General features: G+C 43.3%; 1 long non-coding RNA gene across 2 annotated transcripts; it reads right to left on the bottom strand.

Moving 5' to 3' along the window:
• Positions 1-678: 678 nt before the first annotated feature.
• On the bottom strand, positions 679-8,924 carry LOC148896267 (uncharacterized). 2 transcript variants are annotated; one of them, XR_016115431.1, is made up of 3 exons: positions 8,817-8,924; positions 5,365-5,712; positions 679-1,897 (listed from the first exon to the last, which is right to left on the bottom strand). It is a non-coding gene; the product is annotated as an uncharacterized LOC148896267 (long non-coding RNA). The 2 variants fall into 2 exon arrangements; XR_016115432.1 differs by lacking the exon at positions 8,817-8,924 and adding an exon at positions 8,599-8,676.
• Positions 8,925-12,664: the final 3,740 nt, after the last annotated feature.

Genomic DNA, 12,664 nt, shown 5'->3' with positions numbered 1-12,664 from the left:
GCCGTGTAGAAATGTCGCAGCTCCTCTTGTGGTAGTCCATGCTTCTTTAACAGCGTCAGGAAATGCATCATCTGTTGGGCCTTTCTCAGGATGGAGTTGGTGTTGACCTCCCACTTCAGGTTATTATTCCATCCGTATTATTCATCCATTTTCAGCCGCTTATATCTGGGATGGAGTCACGGGGGCAGCAGGTTTAGTAGGGAACCCCAGACTTCCCTCTCCCCAGCCACTTCTTCCAGCTCTTCTTGGCGGATCCCGAGGTGTTCTCAGGCCAACTTGGTGACATTGTCCCTCCAGCGTGTCCTGGGTCGTCCCCATGGTCTCCCGCCAGTGGGACATGCCCAAACCACCTAACCAGGGAGGAATCCAGGAGGCATCCTAATTAAATGCCCGAACCACATCATCTGGCTTCTCTCTATGTGGAGAAAAGGCTCGAATATGAGCCCTTCCCGGATGACCGAACGTCTCACCTTATCTCTAAGGGAGAGCTGGACACCCTGCGAGGAAAACTCATTTTGGCCCCTTATATCCAGGATCTCGTTCTTTCGGTCACAACCCAGAGCTCGTGACCATAGATTAGGGTGGGGACGTAGATTGACAGGTAAATTGATTTTGCATCACGCTGCACCGACCCGCTGATCGATCTCTCGCTCCCTCCTGCCCGCATTCGGGAACAAGCATTAGCTCCTCCACTTGGAACAAGATGTCCTACCTGACCCAGAGAGGGGACTCTCTCCCTTTTCTGACGAAGGACCATTGTTTCAGATTTGGAGGTGCTGATTTTCATTCCAGCAGCTTTATATGCGGCTGCGAACTGCTCCATTTATAGTTGAAGAGGTATTCCTTGCCAGTCCCCAACTTGAAGGCGGAGGGAGGAAACCTCTCGTCTACCGGTGTGAACCCCAATGTACAGGGACGAAGCTAGAGGGCAATGAGTATGCCCACACCTGCTTGACACTTCTCACCATGGGCAACTCCAGAGTAGTAGGGAGTCCAACGCCTCTCGAAAGAACGGGTACCAGGATCCAGGCTGTGTGTTGAGGCAAGTTCGGCGATATCTAGTTGGAACTTTTCTACTTCGGACACCATCTCGGGCTACATCCATGCAAGAGAGAGGATTAATGGGTTAAAAGTGATTGTTCGCTCCTGGTTCATCACTTCTCAGGGTGTTGATAGCAGAGGATGGTTAAATCAGCAGGAAGCCAGTTGTTGAAAAGAATAAGTTAGTTTAATCTTGTGGACAGCCAGAGGCATCGTGGGGTGTCGGCCGAGGAGGGGCAGAAAGAAAAAAGAGAGCGAAAGACGAACTGTGAGAGCATTTATAAGACGGACAGGGTGTGACGCAATAGGATGTGACGTAATGGGATGTGACATCATGTAAAGGCAGGCAGGATGACGTATCAGGAAGTCCAAGATAAAAACAAACGATGCAAAAAGATGTTTAAACATGTTCGTATAACGAATTACCGCAACACATCCCCCCTGACGAACATATCTAACATCGGTGGTGAATAGAAAGAAGAAAGAAAAAAGAAAATCACAAAATAGAACAATCACAATGGAAACAATCTCTAACTAAAGTCATGTCATTCGCTACAGCAGTCAAATCTTCATGGCATCCTGGATGGTGATCACGAGGACGACGAGGGGGAACAAAATTGTTTGTAGCATTTATCGCAAGCAGGCCCCAGGGTGTGATACGGATGAGCTGGTGACTAGGAAAAGGGTGTGATACGTCGACCTGGCTGCAGTGACGTGCATTGAGAATAACCTTGACGAACCATGTCCTCGCGAATCCAGATGAAGTTTATGGCTGCTAAGACGGCTAGCAGCTCCGCAACCGGTCCATCCCATGTTGGTGTGGCCCACGTCCTTCTCTTCAGACCGCAGCTCCGTCCTGCTGAGAACAAAAAGAGACTTGTGCCAGATCACATGTCGACAGGATGGTTTCATTCTACACAACACATTTTCTGGGTGTTTATTTCCCTATCCAAGTCTGTCTCATCGTTAAGGCTCTGCAATGCATTCTCTCACAGAAATGGAAGTAAATCATTGTTAGATGTTAGTTGGTTAGTACATGTTAGTGGTTAGTGAGTCTGCATTTCTGGAAGGTACAAACCTTGTTGGGGAATGACGTTGCAGCCAACATCACTCATTACCAAAAGTGAAAATTTTGGTAATGGGGATTTGAGCTATCTATCGTGACTCCCCCCTGTTGAGACATGAAAAGTCTCAATTTGCCAACTGGGAACGTGTTTGCGTGGAAAACACGACCCATTATGCAGATGTATCAATTTGCAAAGCACCATTTCTCAATCACTGCTCTTGAAGTTGGAGGCCAAATTTTGGCATATCTCTCAACACCTGCATGGGCACCAATTTATGTGGCATTTACCACAAAAATGTTATACATTGAGCACAGCTTCTCCTGCTGCTACTGCCAAGCAAATCAGCTCTGCAATTTTTTTGGTGGGGTACATATTTGCATGTCGCCACATTCTTTGGGTGGAGGACAGCCTCCGACAAATCTTTAGCATGAGTTGGCATGGTCAGCAAACATGATGGCAATCTGTATAAACGGTGATCATACTCGCGTTTTGTCATTGATTAGGAGTGCACCGTTGACCGTCAGTCTTGCTTCTGCATAGGACATTCATATGCACCAACACTGACTGATACCGGTGCCCACTCAATTGATCTGTCAATTCCACACTTACCGACCTGAACGGCGAGAAATTCCCCTAATGTGCACTGCAGTCAATTACTTTAATGTTGCATTCAATTAATAATAATAAATTGTAATCAAATCAATCTCAACATGTTACCCTGCCACTTTAGTCGTAACTATAAACTACTTTTGAACTGACAAATGTCATCACCGTACGCAGCTAAAACATAATGAACCATTTGCGGCTGTCCTAATAAACACTCGATTTCCGCCATTGCATCTCCAACGTTGAATATTTGTTGTTCGATCAAGCCTAATTGCATTGCAATTCGTCGCTGGCTCCTGTGTTGTTGAAAAATTCCAAATGACAAAATCAAATACTTGGTGCAATCAAGTACAATTTAACACCAAGATGGTTGGATGAGAAATATTCCTACAGCATTCTGAATGTCTAGCATTACAAAATGTGTCTAAAAAATTCCGCGGAACAAATATGTGCAAAATAGAAATTGTTGTGCATTTGAGAAAACGGCAAAAACTATACTTTTGGAAATCTAAACTATTATCAATAGGGGCTTTGTCATTGATCCCAAATCATCAATTAGGTGTGCCAAACTCTAGATGTGCAGGTGTATTTCACCAGCTGTTGCGGTTTTTCGTGTCAGATCTCCACAAATTGAACAGCCAGCCAGGCACCAAATGACGTCTCTGTACATGACCACCTTACCCAATCAACATCCTCAGAGTATTCCTGCCTTGGTGCTCTTGGCCAGATTTTCCATGTGAGACATTCACATGTTTTACAAATTTCCCAATGTGTGATGCAATTAAAAATAGTTCTTATCGTGTCTTCTTAAATGTTTAAAGTCGTCCTGCAAATTGAACAATTTCACAACCACCATCCGGCTCTGTTTGTGAATTGTTGTGGCTCCCATCATCTGCATAAAAAGCATAATGAAAAAAAGTTTGTCATCATATTTTGCAAATCAACCTTGAACTCCTCAAATCAATTTCTTCGCTTGGAAACTAATAAAGGTGAATCCAATCAAATCAAATTTGTCATTGTCATCAAATTCAATATGTATAACGCATATATGAATCATCTGTCCTTTGACTTCAGGGGAATGACAATTGTCAGGTCAAAACAAGCGTAATGATCATTTCACGACCAATAATTTAATAAATCTATAAACTTTTCTTTTATGAAAAGTACCACGATATCAACTGGTGAATCTCTATTAAAGGCAAAGCTTCACATAACCTGTTTTAAAGAGACATGTAACTTGTGCCGCATCAGTTCCGGCACTTGAACTGCTACCATTAAATTTCTCGATCTATAAGCATTTATTTTTAGTGTACCGAATTTGACCCAATCGTCCGTAAAGGGTTAAGTAATTAATCACCAGCGAATCTAGCAACATTTACCTTGCCAATTTCCGCATTATGGGACTATTAAAGGCTTTCCGATTCTGATTTACCAATTCCATCCAATTCGAGATCAATGTTTGTGTCATTCAATCAAATTTTCATGCCTATTTTGTTTACTTTTTATTATATATTTTTCAATTGACCTGTCTTGAGTAAATTGGTCATGTTCAACACACAGTGAAATGTGGTGGGGGCTGCAGAATTGCTTCGATGTGTTAAACCCCTCTGTGAAATTCTGTGCTGATAAAAACCCTGATAAGAGGAGTCGTAAATAACTGGCTTCTTTCAAATGGCTTAATCAAGCCGTATACAAAACGAATTTTAGCTCAATCTAAATGTCAATAATTCTATAATTTTCTAAGTTCACTCTTTCACTCTGTCGTCGGAGACAATTTCTATTTCATTCATTCATCTTCCATGCTGCTCTGTCCTCACGAGAGTCATGAAGGGTGCTGGAGCCCATCCCAGCCGTCTTCGGGCACTCACTCAGCAGGGGGCCCTCGGAAGAGGACACTGACGAACACGTACTCCTCTCCATTAGCTCCTTCTGCATTCATGTACTTCAAAAAACTCACTCACTCATTAATGTCACAAAAAAAATCTCTATCTAATAATTCAGCAATCATCATCACAATTACATATAATTCCATTGTAACCTTACGGGAAACTATTAAGGAGATCTATATGATAAAATGTTATAATTTGATCTTTCTGGCCAGCTTAGAGAATAAAAATGATATATATATATATATATATATATATATATATATATATATATATATATACAGTAAAGTCTCGTTATATCGATATTGGTTATATCGATAGTACCGCTTATTACGATACTATTTCTATGAACACAAGGAGAAAATTACATGCGCGCAGGGTCGGATATATCGATAGTCCCGGTTATGTCGATATTTTTCGGACTCCAGAGAATATTGATATAACGAGACTTTACTATATATATATATAGTAAAGTCTCGTTATATATATATATATATATATATATATATATATATATATATATATAATATATTTTTTTTATATATTTATACAATTAAGGAGATCTATATAATAAAATGTTATAATTTGATTTTGCTGGCCAGCTTAGAGAATAAGAATGAATATATATATATATATATATAACACTTCCAATCTAACAAAAATACTTCGGCCTCTGATTATTCATTTATTTGTTGGCTTATTTATCTGTTCATTCAGTCATCTGTCTATTTATTTATTTATTTATTCATATATTTTTTACTCACCTTGTCATCGCTTACCAGTTGATTTGTCTTGATTTTGTCTTCTGTCATTCTCACACCTATGCTTTTACGAGTTGTGTATTACACGCCTTTCCAGTTTGATATGGATGTTTATCAATCGGTCTAATTTGCCTGCCTATTTAATTTACTTAGTTTTTGTTTCAACTGGACGGTATTCATCAAAGAGCTATGGGAAAAATAATGTTATGTCGAGCGGATACGAAAGCCTCCTGGCCACAGGATGTGGCCTGGTCGGGCAGGTGTTTCGATGTGACAGGATAATCATCTGGACGGCCCCCACGCGTCCTCTTGCAATGACATGGCTCTTTCCCCAGGGCACATCCTCTCGTCCTGTGAAAGGGGAAAAGAGAACAGCGCGGCAGATTACATGCAGGCAGGAACAATGTTTTTTTGCACAATACGTTTGTGAATGTTAACGCAACCGCCTTATTCCTTTTCTTTCCGTTTATTTATTTCTTTAGTGGGCACAACATTTACCCATTCGGCGAACTAATCAATTAGCCGATCCTAGAATGCCGCTGTGAATCTTGAAAACATTTTTTCCAGGTGTCCCCCAAAAAATTTTTCAACTCCATCATATTGATCATTCACAGGCATCCCCAGAAGATAATCAGATTGATACAATGGACAGAAGATCCTGATTTGCTCCTGTGGATCTTGAACCAACGCTGTCAATGTCACTAATTGAATTGATTTTCTGACTCAAGTTGCAATGACTGTGTCTCCCCACGAGTATCTCCCCCACCCACCCGAGCTCACCACCTCAGGCTGGCCTTTTGTCTTTTAAAAAAATGGCCTCCCCTCCAGCCCTCTGGCCGTTTCCATGAACTGTCAGATGTGTGAGAGTACAGGTGCTACCCATGGTTCCAGTCATTCAGCCCAACACACACACAAAGCACAGCCACCACACATAGACATACATATACATACACCCACATAGAAGCACACAAGTGCACACAAAGAGACACTAATAAGGATAAAGCGGTCTGGAAAATTGATCTTCCTTTCCTTTAGGCTTTTCCCTTTAGGGGTCGCCACAGCGAATCAGTGTCCTCCATCTAACCCTCTTTTGTGCATCCTCTTCTCTCACACCAACTACCTTCATGTCCTCTATGACAACATCCATAAACCTCCTCTTTGGCAGTTCAAGGCTCAGCATCCTTCTCCCGATATAGTCACTCTCCCTCCTCTAGATGTCCAAAAAAATTGGTGGAAAATTGAGGGATATTATTATTAGTAATAATAATATCCATCCATCCATTTTCCGTACCGCTTATTCCTCATTAGGGTCGCGGGGGGTGCTGGAGCCTATCTCAGCTGTCTTCGGGCACGAGGCGGGGGACACCCTGAATTGGTTGCCAGCCAATCGCAGGGCACACAAAGACGTACAACAGTCACTCTCACACTCACACCTCGGGACAATTTGGAGTGGTCAATCAGCCTGCCATGCATGTTTTTGGAGTGTGGGAGGAAACCGGAGGACCCGGAGAAAAACCACGCGGGCCCGGGGAGAACATGCATACTCCACACAGGGAGGCCGGACCGGGATGTGAATCTGCGACCTCTGCACTGTGAAGCCGGTGTGCTAACTACTCGACTACCGGGCTGCCCATTATTATTAATATTATTAATATTATTATTATCTTGGGAGACCCTCTCCTGTATTATTATGAACCTTTGATTCCACCGGAAATACAATATGCCTAAACAAAGGTTTGAGACTTAAGCCCTTAACTATGCAAAAGGGAAAAACAATGCATGTTACTGTGGGTTTTTTTTTATTACATTTCGTTTGATGTCACATTTCATATACATGCCATATTTAGAATAATGATAAACAACCACTTGTATTACATTGTGTATGCATTGCCGATGACCATTTTTTGGCAGCCTTTTACTGAGCATATTCTTCTTTCTTGCTTGTTCTGTCGCCACAAAGGGACACAAGCCCGAGTCTTATTGTGCTAGTCCCAAGCGGATAAGTGCAGAGGGTTGTGTCAGGAAGGGTATCCGACCTAAAAGCTTGGCCCAAACAAACATGCGACTCAAACCACTGAAGATGGAGGACACTGATTTGCTGTGGTGACCCCTGAAGGGAGAAGCTGAAAGAAAAAGATTATTATATTATTACTATTGTTCTTGTTGATGTTGTTGCTGCTGATGTTATTACATATTGTGTGTATATTTTTTTTAAATCGTGATTTGTCTTCTCACTGTCCTTATTTTTTCTAACAGCTGGCAGGTATGATTAGAGGACGTAAGAGTGATGACATTTCCAGAGCAAGGTTATATTAAGCACTCTGTGCTTTGGACCAGCCTGCGTCACCACTGGGAAGAACGGTAGAACATGATGACATGAAGATGTTGCACCTATTTTATCCTGTGTCTGTCTGCATGGTGTGCATTTGGGGGCCAGTTGGACAGGGTAGGTTTATTTCATGATACTTAAAGAGGAGTGAAGTACAGCAAAGTTGTCATCATGACTAATCATTCACCCTGTCACACACCTTGTAACCTGATAGCATGATAAATTGTCCAATGTAGTAACCAGGCTGTCCTTGAAAGTGATAAAGAATAAAATCTACCACGACTGATGACGTTTTGTTGATTCTCTCATCAAACCTGTGTTGAGGAAATGATGAATGAACTTGTCAGCAGTCAAGGAAGCAAAATCATAATCAGAAATTTTTTGAGTAACTTTATAAAAAATTAACGGGACCGAACTTCAGAAGCATTCAAGTGAACCTGTATGTTTCCTCACAAGACATTTGTAGAAACTTTTGCAAGTGGAATTACCTCACTCACAATAACCTTTACGAAAAATTTGAGTCTGGTTTCCGCCCCCGCCACAGTACTCAATCAGCTCTCATAAAAATCACAAATGATCTTGTCATGGCAGCCGATGCTGGTTCACTCTCCATCCTCATCCTTCTCGACCTGACAGCGGCTCTCTCTTTATTACCTACTTTCTATCTCCTGGCAATATTTTCCGCAATTTTTGGCATTCACTTTCACTGCTTTGCGGATGGCACCCAACTCTACCTCTCCAGCAAACCCGACATCTCTCTTCCACCTTCATTCCTTTCACTTTGCCTCTGAGAAATTAAATCCTAGCTTTCCCATGACTTTCTCAAGCTTAACAGTGAAAAAAAAAACTGAATTTCTCATTGTCTGTACCAAATCCACCCTACACAAACCAAACAGTTTCTCACTCACCATTGACAGTTCAACCATGTCCGCCTGCCTTCAGTTCAAGAGCCTGGGTGTCATCCTCGATAGCTCACTATCTTTTCACTCCCATATAAATAACATAACTCGGTCTGCATATTTCCACCTCCGTAATATCAATCGCCTCCACCCCTCTTTCACCACTCACTCCGCTTCTGTCCCCATCCACAGTCTCGTCACTTCCCGCATCGATTATTGCAACTCACTTCTTTTCGGTGTCAGTCAGAAATTTCTCCATAAACTCCAACTAGTCCAAAATTCTTAAGCCCGGATCATCACTAAAACCCCCTCCTTTCACCACATCACCCCTGTCCTCCAGGAGCTCCACTGGCTCCCTGTTAAACATCAGATCAAGTTCAAGATAGTTCTGTTTACATTCAAAGCCATCCATAGCCTTGCCCCTCCCTATTTGTCTGACCTGCCTCAAATCTCCGTTCCCTCTCGGTGCCTCAGATCATCATCCTCCCTTCCCTGTCCGCTCTGCCCGTCTCACCACGATTGGATGCAGAGCATTCACCCGCTCTGCTCCCAAATTCTGGAATTCACTTCCACCCAACATCCGTAATATTGACTGCCTCCCTACTTTCAAATCCCACCTCAAAACCCATCTGTTTAAAACTGCATTCATAGTCTAGTTCAATCAGCTATTTTATTATTATCATTTTACTTCTGGTTTTATTGTTTTGTGCTTTGTTTTTATTGTAAAGTGTCCTTGGGTGTTTTGAAAGGCGCTTGAAATTAAATGTATTATTATTATTATTATTATTATTATTATTATTATTATTATTATTATTATTATTATTATTATTCATGCCGTGCTCCACTTTTCCACGTGTACTGCGGCCGTTGATAGATTTACCCGACAACCTGACACCTGACGCCGACGTCATGTGGGAGATGGCTGCCAGGTCGCAACACTCATCATTCTGATGGCAGGTAAACACATGAAGACAAGTACAGTGGCTGACTATCAAATTAGGTGCACTTGCACTGTCTAATTTGATCAAATGCAAGGAATACCATGCATTTGCTGCCTTTGAAAATGCATTGACAATCTCATGAATGTAATTTAATACTGCATATTTGTTTAACACAATGGTATCCAAACATCACACGAATGAGCCTCAAGTAATTGAAATATGGTCACTGTTATTACAGTGTTGTTGTTTTTTTTTGGGGGGGGGTTGAATGTGGAGATGGATCTTTGCTGTGAGATAGACCGCCATCCAAAAAAACGTGGGAATTATTTCATAGAAAGCTGATGAAATGAACAATATTACAACAATATTACAACAATATTACTACTCTTCAACAGTAGCCAAAATGGAACTGTATAGTGCCACTTAGCAGTTTTTTGACGACGATACTAGTGCAGCGTGTTCTACCGGAAACAAATTCCTTGTGTGTTCTACATACTTGGCAATAAAGATGATTCTGATTCTGATTCTGATACTCCAAACAATATACAGTCCCTGACCGAAGTCTTGTTCCTTATCAAAGTTGTAGGAACAACAAATAATAATGTAAATTTCTCCACTGTGAGACTAATAAACTATGTAAGTGCTCAGGGCTTCCCGTTCCGGTTGAGAAATATGGTAAAGTCTGGAGTCCGGTAATGGAGCCCCTGGCTGCAAGTCTATAGCACAGTCATACGGTCGGTGGGGCGGCAGGGATTGGGCGTTGTCTTTGCTGAACACCTCCCGCAGGTCGTGGTAGCAATGTGGCACGCCTTTGAGGCAGATGGCCTCGGGCGGGCCACCGCGGGAGGGGTTACGCCCTGCCGTAGCCGACCGCAGGCAGTTAGCGTAGCAGTAGGGGCTCCAGCCCTGAATGGTGGGGCCCTCCCAAGAAATGGATGGGTCATGGGCCTTGAGCCAGGGGAGACCCAAGACCAATGGCGCGTTCCGGGAGGGCATAACAAGAAATTGGCGGTGCTCCACATGGTTGCCTGCCACTCGGAGCTTAAGTGGGGCTGTGAGGTGGGTGACCCGGGCTAATAATCGGCCATCCAGGTCGACGATCTCCTTAGGGGGAAGGAGATCTAAAAGTCGGCAGCCCAGCAGGTCGGCCAGGTGGGGGTCGATAATGCACCCGTCGGCCCCCGAGTCCACTAGTGCCCGCACTCTTTGGGAGCTGGAGGGGCCAAATAGTTCACTCTCCAGCTCCAACCGTGTGACTCGTGTCGTGGACTTAGCCCCCAACGGATTCCGTTTCGGCGGGGACTTACATTGGCCGTGGGTCCTAGGCTGGGGGCCTCGGGTGCGACGAGCCCTCGGGTTGGAGCGGTCGTCTCCCCCCCCTATCACCATCGGTTCACAGAGTCCCTCCTGGGGCTGCGCGCGGTCGCTGCCGGGTGTGGTCGACCGGGGTCGGCTTCGGGGTACCTCGGGCCGTCGGTCGCTCAGCTCCTTTCGCCGCTCTCGAAGACGCTGATCCAAGCCGATGACAATCCCGACGAGGTCGTCGAAGGTGGTGCCGGCGTCGCGGGTAGCCAACTCATCCTTTAGGTCGGAATTCAAGCCGCGACGAAACACCCCCCTCAACGCTCGGTCGGCATATCCAATCCAATAACTTGACTTGTAGTTGATCTCTACCAAACTGCAGAAGACCTATTCCAACCCGCATGGACCCAAGATTCACCCAGAAAACAATATATTTTGGTGGAGGAAAAATCATGGTTTGGGGTTACATCCAGTATGGTGGTGTGCGTGAAGTATCAAGAAATTCTTGCTCCCCATTACATCCAAAACCACAAGAGAGGGCAAATTCTGCAGCAGGATGGTGCGCCTTCTCATACTTCAGCCTCCACATCAAAGTTCCTGAAAGCAAAGAAGGTCAAGGTGCTCCAGGATTGGCCAGCCCAGTCACCAGACATGAACGTTATTTTACATGTCGGTAAGATGAAGAAGGAGGCTTGGAAGAGGAAACCAAAGAATCTTGACAAACTCTGGGAGTCCTGCAAGACTGCTTTCTTTTGCCATTCCAGATGACTTCATCAATAAGTTAATTGAGTCATTGCCGAGACGTATGGATGCAGTCCTCCAAGCTCACGGGAGCCATACACGATATTAATTCTTTTTCTAAGGCATTGTGACTTTGTGTTCTGACGTTATTGTAGCATATTCGTCTATTCAAAATGAAATATATGCATAATTTCTACATTATTTTTGCATGCGACAAGACTTTTGTCCAGGCAAAATCGGACCTTTTTGGATTGGATTGGATTGGATTGGATATGCCTTTATTAGTCTCACAGTGGAGAAATTTACATTTCACAGCAGCAAACTGATCAAAGGAAGGAAAGTAGAAAAACGAAATACATGAGCTGCTGGAAAGGCAGCCACTCTCGCTTTCTGTCCCAATTAAATAATAAAACTGAATTAATGATACAAAACTTTATTTCGGTGGAATAAGCATAATCTAGATGGTTTTGCCTTTCATATAAGCCATATCTGATTCCAATAGATCAACTACAAGTCAAGTTACTGTTTGTTGTTCCTACAACATGGATAAGCGACTTTTGTCAGGGACTCTACAGTATAAAGTAAACCTTTCATCCTTCCATTTCGTCTCCCGTATTGTCTCACACACACTCCATTGGTTTTGTTATCCCCCCCCCCCCCCCCTCCCAGCCCCGTTGACCATTTGGAGATGTCAACATCGGGTGCTGTAAAACCTGCGTGCATGTGTGTTTTATGGTCTATCTTTTGTGGTTTTACCCCGATGATGCAACCTAAATGGTGTGCTGCGGAATAGTGTTATCAAATTTCGAGTCTTCGGTCCACATTTGCTCAGGCTTTGTAAACAACATTTCTCTGGCAACATATTGGTGATAATGTGTATACTTACCCAAATCAGGCCATGCAGAATGTGCAGGAAATCTAAATGAATATTTCCATTTTACACAATGTAAATCCAATATAAATGGGGGGTCTATCCATTCGTTTCCTCTGACGCTAATCATCCATTCATTTTCCGAACCTTTTTATCCTCACTAGTGTTGCAGGGAGTGGGCGAGTCTATCCCAGCTGTATCCAGGCACTAGGTAGAGGAC

Source organism: Hippocampus bargibanti, linkage group LG06, assembly GCF_051943395.1.
Source record: "Hippocampus bargibanti isolate YZ-2025 linkage group LG06, ASM5194339v1, whole genome shotgun sequence".
Lineage (NCBI taxonomy): Eukaryota > Metazoa > Chordata > Actinopteri > Syngnathiformes > Syngnathidae > Hippocampus > Hippocampus bargibanti.
The sequence above is the reverse complement of the archived record's forward strand: the minus strand, read 5'-3'. Positions and strand labels throughout refer to the sequence as shown.